The sequence below is a fragment of the Berghia stephanieae genome, chromosome 10, assembly GCF_034508935.2.
Source record: "Berghia stephanieae isolate SIO BIC M18660-M18661 chromosome 10, UCSD_Bste_1.3, whole genome shotgun sequence".
Classification (NCBI taxonomy): domain Eukaryota; kingdom Metazoa; phylum Mollusca; class Gastropoda; order Nudibranchia; family Aeolidiidae; genus Berghia; species Berghia stephanieae.
In genome coordinates, this window is record NC_088369.1 from 40,558,320 (window position 1) to 40,566,194 (window position 7,875).

Consider the following 7,875-nt stretch of genomic DNA (forward strand, 5'->3'; position numbering starts at 1 on the left):
CATTAATATGTATGGTATTAACGTTTCGAGTTGAGCATGATTCACTTTTACTTTTAGGGGGTTGATTTTAGGTTGACATGGAACTGTCAAAATTAGTAGGAGGTGTGTTTTGAAGGAATTGTGGGAACAGTTACAATATCGAATAACATGGGGGGTTTCTGATCAAAACGGCATTCTGCATTCTACTTCACTATGAGCTGCACTTTCCTAGTATGCTGCAAGTTCTAACATCACAAAATAATCTTTATTTTACGGACTTAGAAATATTCCACGTATATTGAAAATGGTTACATAGGCAGAATCACTTAACATTTTGGATCGATTTTACCGATTTGGAATTTGTGACCCTCCGTCTCAAAACGGTATTATGTCGGGATGATTCATAACCTAAAAATGTAAATTTAGAGATAGAATGATGAGAAATCGGACCTTAGAAGATTTTGCAAAGCAATAAATAGTATTTATATTCCACCAAGACGTAGACAAATAAACCACGTAATATTTGGATATGGTTACCCTAGCAGAATCACTAAATATCGTTTACCGATGGAATTTATGAAACTGATTAATTATGACTATGCTGTTTGATTTGGATTTCGGATTTATCACAACAAGTAAAGCAGTAAGAAATGAAACTTGGAATCTGGATACTTATTTGAATGTCTTGATGTTGCACATTCAATTATCATCTTTGGTCCTTGAACTCTTAAGTAATTATTAACATCTGCAACACAATGCAAAGAAAATATCATCATCATCTATCAAAAAGCCACTATACGATCATAAGCCATTACATATGTGTGCAACTACGCCACAAATATATTCATTGAAGCACACAAAATTAAGGAATGTTCAGTTTCCTTTGGATTTTTGTTTTCAATTATTATCAGCATCACTGCGATATACAATTTGAGATAGCGTGTCAAAAACTATTCAGGCCAAATAGATTTTTAAATCATTTATTTTTTCCCCCCATATGACGGCAGATTTCAGATTGAATTGAGTGGCTCGCCGCCACCGCGTGAGTTAACATGGAAACCCGATGACCGATGACTGATAACTGATCACCAACTCACGGGGAAAATCCCATTGTGCTTAAATTAATCGCATCCCAAACCCCTCCCCCCCCCCTCCCCATCCTCACCTACCGATGCGGTGATTGCGATGTGTTTAGTGTGTGACACGTTGTTATTCTGTCGCCCGACACGATTGGGTTGCCAGATTTATATTTCCAAAAAATGCCAAATAAGTCACATAATGGGAGCAATCTATAGATAGTATATCGCTTGGCCAAGAAGCTCATAACATTGCCATCCGGAAGTATATCGGACCAACACACAAAACTGTGTGTATCCATGAACAGTTATAGTCAGGTTGATATAGTTCAGTGAGCATTAGTCATAAACGCGGATGGCAAAAAAACAATAACAAAGACCTGAGTGACGTCATCTTCGAACTATCTATATTCATGTTTTCGTCCAACCAGGTCATCAATAGCAATCACCTGATTTGTTGCTATCCAACAATTGGATATTTCTTAACAAATGTAAACACGCTGCTTTGTTTACAAAAGTTATAAACATACCCATGTGTCAAGCTGAACAAAATAACCAACCGTGATGTTAGATATTTTTAAAAAACTGTGAACACTTTTCACTATGTGGGTCACTTTGAACACATTTTGCAATGTGACCAATGACCTCAAGCACATGGAAATTTAATATAGATCATGCCCATTATGCCCAATAGTTTTTAGCATAGCTGTCTTCTTGTAATTTCAATAGGTATGCACTTGGCTGAGAAGCTCATAACATTGCCATCCGGAAGTATAACGGACCAACACATAAAACTGTGTGTATCCTTAAACGTTTATAGTCAGGTTAATACAGTTCAGTGAGCATTACTCATAAACGCGGAGGGCAAAAAACAATAACAAAGACCTGAGTGACGTCATCTTCGAACTATCTATAGATAGTATGCAGATGACGTCACTCAGGCCTTTGTTATGGTTTTTGCCATCCGCGTTTGTGAGTTGTTCTCACTAAACTGTATTAACCAGACTATAAAAATTCATGGTTACACAGAGTTTTGTGTGTTGGTCCGTTATACTTCCGGATGGCAATGTTATGAGCTTCTTAGCCAAGCGCATACTATCTATAATTCGTAGTTTCCAAGGGGAAAAAAAGAAATGAATGTCACTTTAAACAAAGAGTGTGTAGGGTAACGTAGTTACCAAGAGCTCTCACTTCTCTTAACCGCAATGCTATTGTCGCGTGCCAGGCGAGACAGCGAGGTGGGTGTGCTCCGCGTGTATCATGCGCGCAAGGCTTACTGATACAATGAAGTAAATACGAGTAGAAGACGGAAGATGCTTGGCTTCACCAAAAGCGGGAAGTGAGAGCTCTAGGTAACATAACAATTGTTACCTACACGCTCTTTGCTTTAAATAGCTTTAGAAATACATTATTTGGCCTCAGCATGATCAAAAAATGCTCCAAAGTTGTTTTAAAAGGATCAAAGACACTAAACATTTATTGTCAACAAGATTGGTCTAGTCAAAGAAACCAAAGCAGTTCTGTAGCTGCTGGAGCCAGAATTCGTATAGATAGTTCGAAGATGACGTCACTCAGGTCTTTGTTATTGTTTTTTGCCATCCGCGTTTATGAGTAATGCTCACTGAACTGTATTAACCCGACTATAAACGTTCATGGATACACACAGTTTTGTGTGTTGGTCCGTTATACTTCCGGATGGCAATGTTGTGAACTTCTAAGCCAAGCGCATACTATCTATATCTTAAAGGTTTCGTAGTACAAGGCAGGTCAGGTGTGGTCTTAAGAAATAATACATTTTTCTAGGAATCAATTTTTCTGCTAAAATGTGCTTTATTGTCTTATCCCACTGGCACGAGCAGGTGATTTTGATTCATAAAAAAAAACAACAAAATCAAAATTGTCACATTGACTTGTCTTGTCAGTGTTATAGGTGAAAATGTGTATATTTTTTGTTATTGATAGTTTCACCCCAGTAAATAGTTACAGAAATAAGCGACTGCTAAAATAAATTCAACAATAAAAAAGAAATATTTTAAAACGCTTAAGTGGCAACCCCCCCCCCCCCCCCCCAAAAAAAAAAAACAAACAAAAAACAAAAACAAAAACCAAACAAACAAACAAACAAAAAAAAACAAAAAAAAACAAACAAAGAAAAAAACAACAACAACAACAAAAAAAGCGAAAGCCCCCCCCCCAAAAAAAAAAAAAACAAAACAAAAAACAAAAACAAAAAAAAACAACAAAAACAAAAAAAAAACCTAAAACAAATTAAAACAAAATAAATCGGCAGACCCAACGTTTTTATAATTCGGCATTAAAAATGCCAAATTGGCAATCGTGCTCACACGGCACGGCCTTCGATCTCTCCCTCCCTAGCCTGTTGTCTTGTTTTAGTCTGGCCTCACGGTAGATCGATAAAAGTGGCTTGCCGCCATCATCATCATCATGCGGCTGCTCTGGCACAAACTGATACGTCAAAAGGAGCGGGGGACGAGAGAGAGAGAGAGAGAGAGAGAGAGAGAGAGAGAGAGAGGGGGGGGGGGGGGGGGGGGGGAGGGGAAAGGATTACCACGGCGTGCGAGCTGTGAGCTGAGACAGAACCGACATTAACTAAGCAAGGGAGTTTTGTTCTTTTAGGGATCTGATAATGAATATTTGATGAAATCAAGTGCTAAATACAGGGAAAATATCATGAGAGAAAAAACAACCAAAAAAAAAACCAAAAAAACACAGCACCCAACTGTTTTTTTGGGTACAGCGCCAAATAGTAGAGAAAGAATGATGAAAAAAAAGAAAGAAGAGAAAATAGAAAACACATCTCTTTTTATTCCCATTGAAGAAAGATTATTCCCTTTTAGGCGTAGAAAGATCATAGCCACCTTATGTACATGCCCAGTATCCGAAGCAATCAGCCCTACAGATCCTGGGCAATTGACAATTTTAACACGAGCAATGGGCACGATCTATAGATAGTATGCGCTTGGCTAAGAAGCTCATAACATTGCCATCCGGAAGTGTAACGGACCAACACACAAAACTGTGTGTATCCATGAACGTTTATAGACAGGTTAATGCAGTTCAGTGAGCATTACTCATAAACGCGGATGGCGAAAAAACAACCAAACAAACAAAAAAACCCAAACAACAAATACCTGAGTGACGTCATGTTCGAACTTTCTATATTACATTTCCATGTGCTCAAGGTCACTGGTCACTTTGGAATATGTGCTCAAAGTGACCCATATAGTGAAACGTGTTCACAGTTTTAAAAATATCTAACATCACGATTGGTCATTTTGTTCAGCTTGACACATGGGTATGCTTACAACTTTCATAAACAAAGCAGCGTGTTTACATTTCTAAAGTAATATCCAATCGTTGGACAGCAACAAATCATCTGATTGATTGGACGAAAACATGAATATAGATCGCTCCCATTGAAAAATGCAAAAAGAAGGAACAAAATTGACGTCACTCAGCTCTTTATTATTGTTTTTAGGCCAGCCATTCTTAGGAACAGTAGTTATCACTAAACTGTATAGATAGTATGCGCTTGGCTAAGAAGCTCATAACATTGCCATCAGGAAGTATAACGGACCAACACACAAAACTGTGTGTATCCATGAACGTTTATAGTCTGATTAATACAGTCTAATGAAAACTAATCATAACTTCATTCTATCTATAGATAGTTCGAAGTTGACGTCACTCGGGTTTTTGTTATTGTTTTTTGCCATCCGCGTTTATGAGTAGTTAGTTCTCACTAGACTATCTTCATCATCATCATCAGCATTATCATCATCATCAGCATTCTCATCATCATCATCATCATCATCATCATCATCATCATTATCATCATCATAATCATTATCGTCATCATCATTATCATCATCATTATCGTCATCATCATCATCATCATCATCATCATCATCATCTTCAATCACATCATCATCATCATCATTGCTTTCAAGTTGATCAACTGTAAATAGCGTGACCCAGGTACTAACGTAATAATTAATAATTCTTGACGAGCATGATAAAATGTAGCGACATAGCCCTCATGCCCGCCTCGACTCGCCGCCAGTGAGAAAATGTACAAAATGGTCGAAATTAATGACTGACAGCTTCTATAACTCTGATTTACTCTGACATCAATAGCCATTCCATTTCTCTAAACCCCCACCCATCTCTCTCTCTCTCTCTCTCTCTCTCTCTCTCTCTCTCTCTCTTTCTTTCTCTCAGTTTCTCTCTCTTTCTCTCAGTCTCTCCCATTGTCAAAAGATGAGAACATATTCCGCACATACTCATGTTCATCCCATCCCCTATCAATCCACGACCTTTTTACTGCCCTCAATTCCAACAACCTATTCTCTCTCTCTCTCTCTCTCTCTCTCTCTCTCTCTCTCTCTCTCTCTCTCTCAATCTTTCTTTCTCTCTCTCTCTCTCTCTCCTCCATCTCTCAACCTCACCCACCCCCCCAACCCCAATCAATCCACCCCCCCCCCCCAACACACTTTCCACCTTCTACCCTCCATGGTTCTTCCCTCATTTCCCCCCACACTCCTGATTTCGATTCGATTAGTTCCAGACCGTGGCATCCAGATTTTCCCCCGTCGCCGCTCGTCCACCAGCCTCTTGTTCTCGCTTCTTCTTCTTCTTCCTCCTCCTCCCCCCTCTCTCTCCTCCCAGTTCTCCTACTCCTCCTCCTCCTCCTCCTCCTCCTCCTCAGCATCATCAACTCCCTACCCCAATTCCTCTATCACAGTCTCATGGAGACACGACTGCGTACAACACACTATCATGGAGTCGTGCTAGTCTTCTTCTATTTAGTTATTATTAATTTAGCATCGTCGTTGTCACCGTTATCTTATATATTATAATCGTTATCATTATTTCATCAGCTACAAAGGATTTAGTTCATATACAGCTACCACCTGATTTAATCAAATATTCAATGTGTTCATCAGTATTAATTTAAATGGAAATTACGTTGACAATTATAGATAGACAGTATTTTTGAGTTCAACAGTTTGAGAAACAGCTGACGGGAAGCAGTTCCATTTGTTGCCGATTTCCATAACGGTGAACAGGAAGGAAGGCTTTCAGAATAAAAGCCGAAGATAACCAACTGTATCCATTTTTAAAAATTCTTCGTCTTCATCGTTTACATATTATCTCCGTACCTTTCTTATCCTCTCATTAATTATAACTTGATAAATTCGTGGTGATAATTTTAGATAGACAGTCTATGTGACTTTGAATGTGTCTCTTATTGTGAATTGCGTACGTCTTGATGTTACTGAAAACGTATTCACTGTTTTTTAGACCTCGCACTTTCTATCCTCCCAACCACAAAATGAGAAAACAATCTTTCTTCGTTTGAAAATTATTTTGCACTTCTTATAAACCTAAAAAAGCATTAGATTAATTGCTTGATAGCAAGAAAACAGACAGTACAATAATTCATCCACAACAACAAGGCAGTTTGGCAATTACCCATTGATTTTCTTACACTCCCGGAGAGAAAGGAATATTTTGTGATACCAGGTTATTACACGAAACCCACTGGTGGTTCATTAAACACATTGGCTAGACGAATTTACAACAACAATAGCAACAACAATAACAATAACAATAACCACCACCAAAACGTATTTTTGTGACTACCTTCATTTCCTCGGATTTTCGGGAATTTTAGCGCATCAGTATAATTAATCCATTCCAATCAGATTAGCGGCCATCGCTGGCAGGATCTTGGATCGGAATGGACTGGATTTCAGGAGAGAATTGATAAAATTCTAGAACAGATTTCAAAAAAACAAATTATACAAAATAATTCACACGTGAAATAGTTGACTTATTTCTCTATTGAATCTGACGTGAAATATTTTTTAAAAGCTTTAAAAGTCTTTACAGTGAATGACATTGACAGAAATATAGTCTTCACCTTCGTTATCAATAAAAACAATAACAATATCGTCAAAAGAAACAACAACAACAACAACAATACCAATAACAATAACAACATTAATAGTAACGAGATCCTAATTATTATTACAATATAATTGATTCATCACATCTTCCACCAACCAACCAACAACATCATTACTGCAACCTCCAGCAGAGGCGAATCGAAGGCTCACCAGAGGGAAAGCATTCTTCTTCTTCTATGTCTATTGATCTCAAGAGTTCATAGCGTATCCCAGCCTGTTCTTTGTTTGAAGAAAATACGCATTACTGGTATTTTTTTTTAAAAACCCACAACAAAACAGTCAGTCTGACATTTGTTATATTATAACTTGACATAACATTCCAATCTTACTCTGTTAAAAACCCGTACTTTGGACATATTTGATCTTACTCTGTTAAAAACCCGTACTTTGGACATATTTGATCTTACTCTCCATCCTAATTAATTAATACAGAATAAATTTAAACAGCATTCTGTTGTTTCCAAGGGTTTCTAAAATTATTATCAACGACCAAATTCAAACAAAAGAGTTGGCCCTTTATGTACTACATACGAACTGCAGATCAGTATTCATTTTATTAAGATCTCAAGAGTGACTTATACAATTTTGGACACGATCTCCATTTCTGCACGATTAGGTCTACTGTTTGTGTATTCATTGGGTTTTCCTGAACACTGTGTGCGTCAACTACAAGGTGTATCAATTTCGGATAATACTAATTTACTTCTGTTATTGCCGATAGCAACAACGATTTTGAAATAATTTGAAGACATAAAGATCTAATTTGTGACGTCATAGTATACTGGAGCAAAAGTGAGGAGAAATCATTCTACCAGGATAACACCAAA

General features: G+C 37.6%; 1 protein-coding gene across 1 annotated transcript in view; it reads left to right on the forward strand.

Annotated features, from left to right (window-relative positions):
* The first annotated feature begins 5,812 nt into the window (after positions 1–5,812).
* LOC144981138 (uncharacterized) overlaps positions 5,813–7,875 on the forward strand; it is a 129,458-nt gene continuing 127,395 nt past the window's right edge. Inside the window, exon 1 of the mRNA XM_078929284.1 lies at positions 5,813–7,875. This exon is cut by the window's right edge and continues 8 nt beyond it. The gene's annotated coding sequence lies outside the window, so the exon portion shown is untranslated.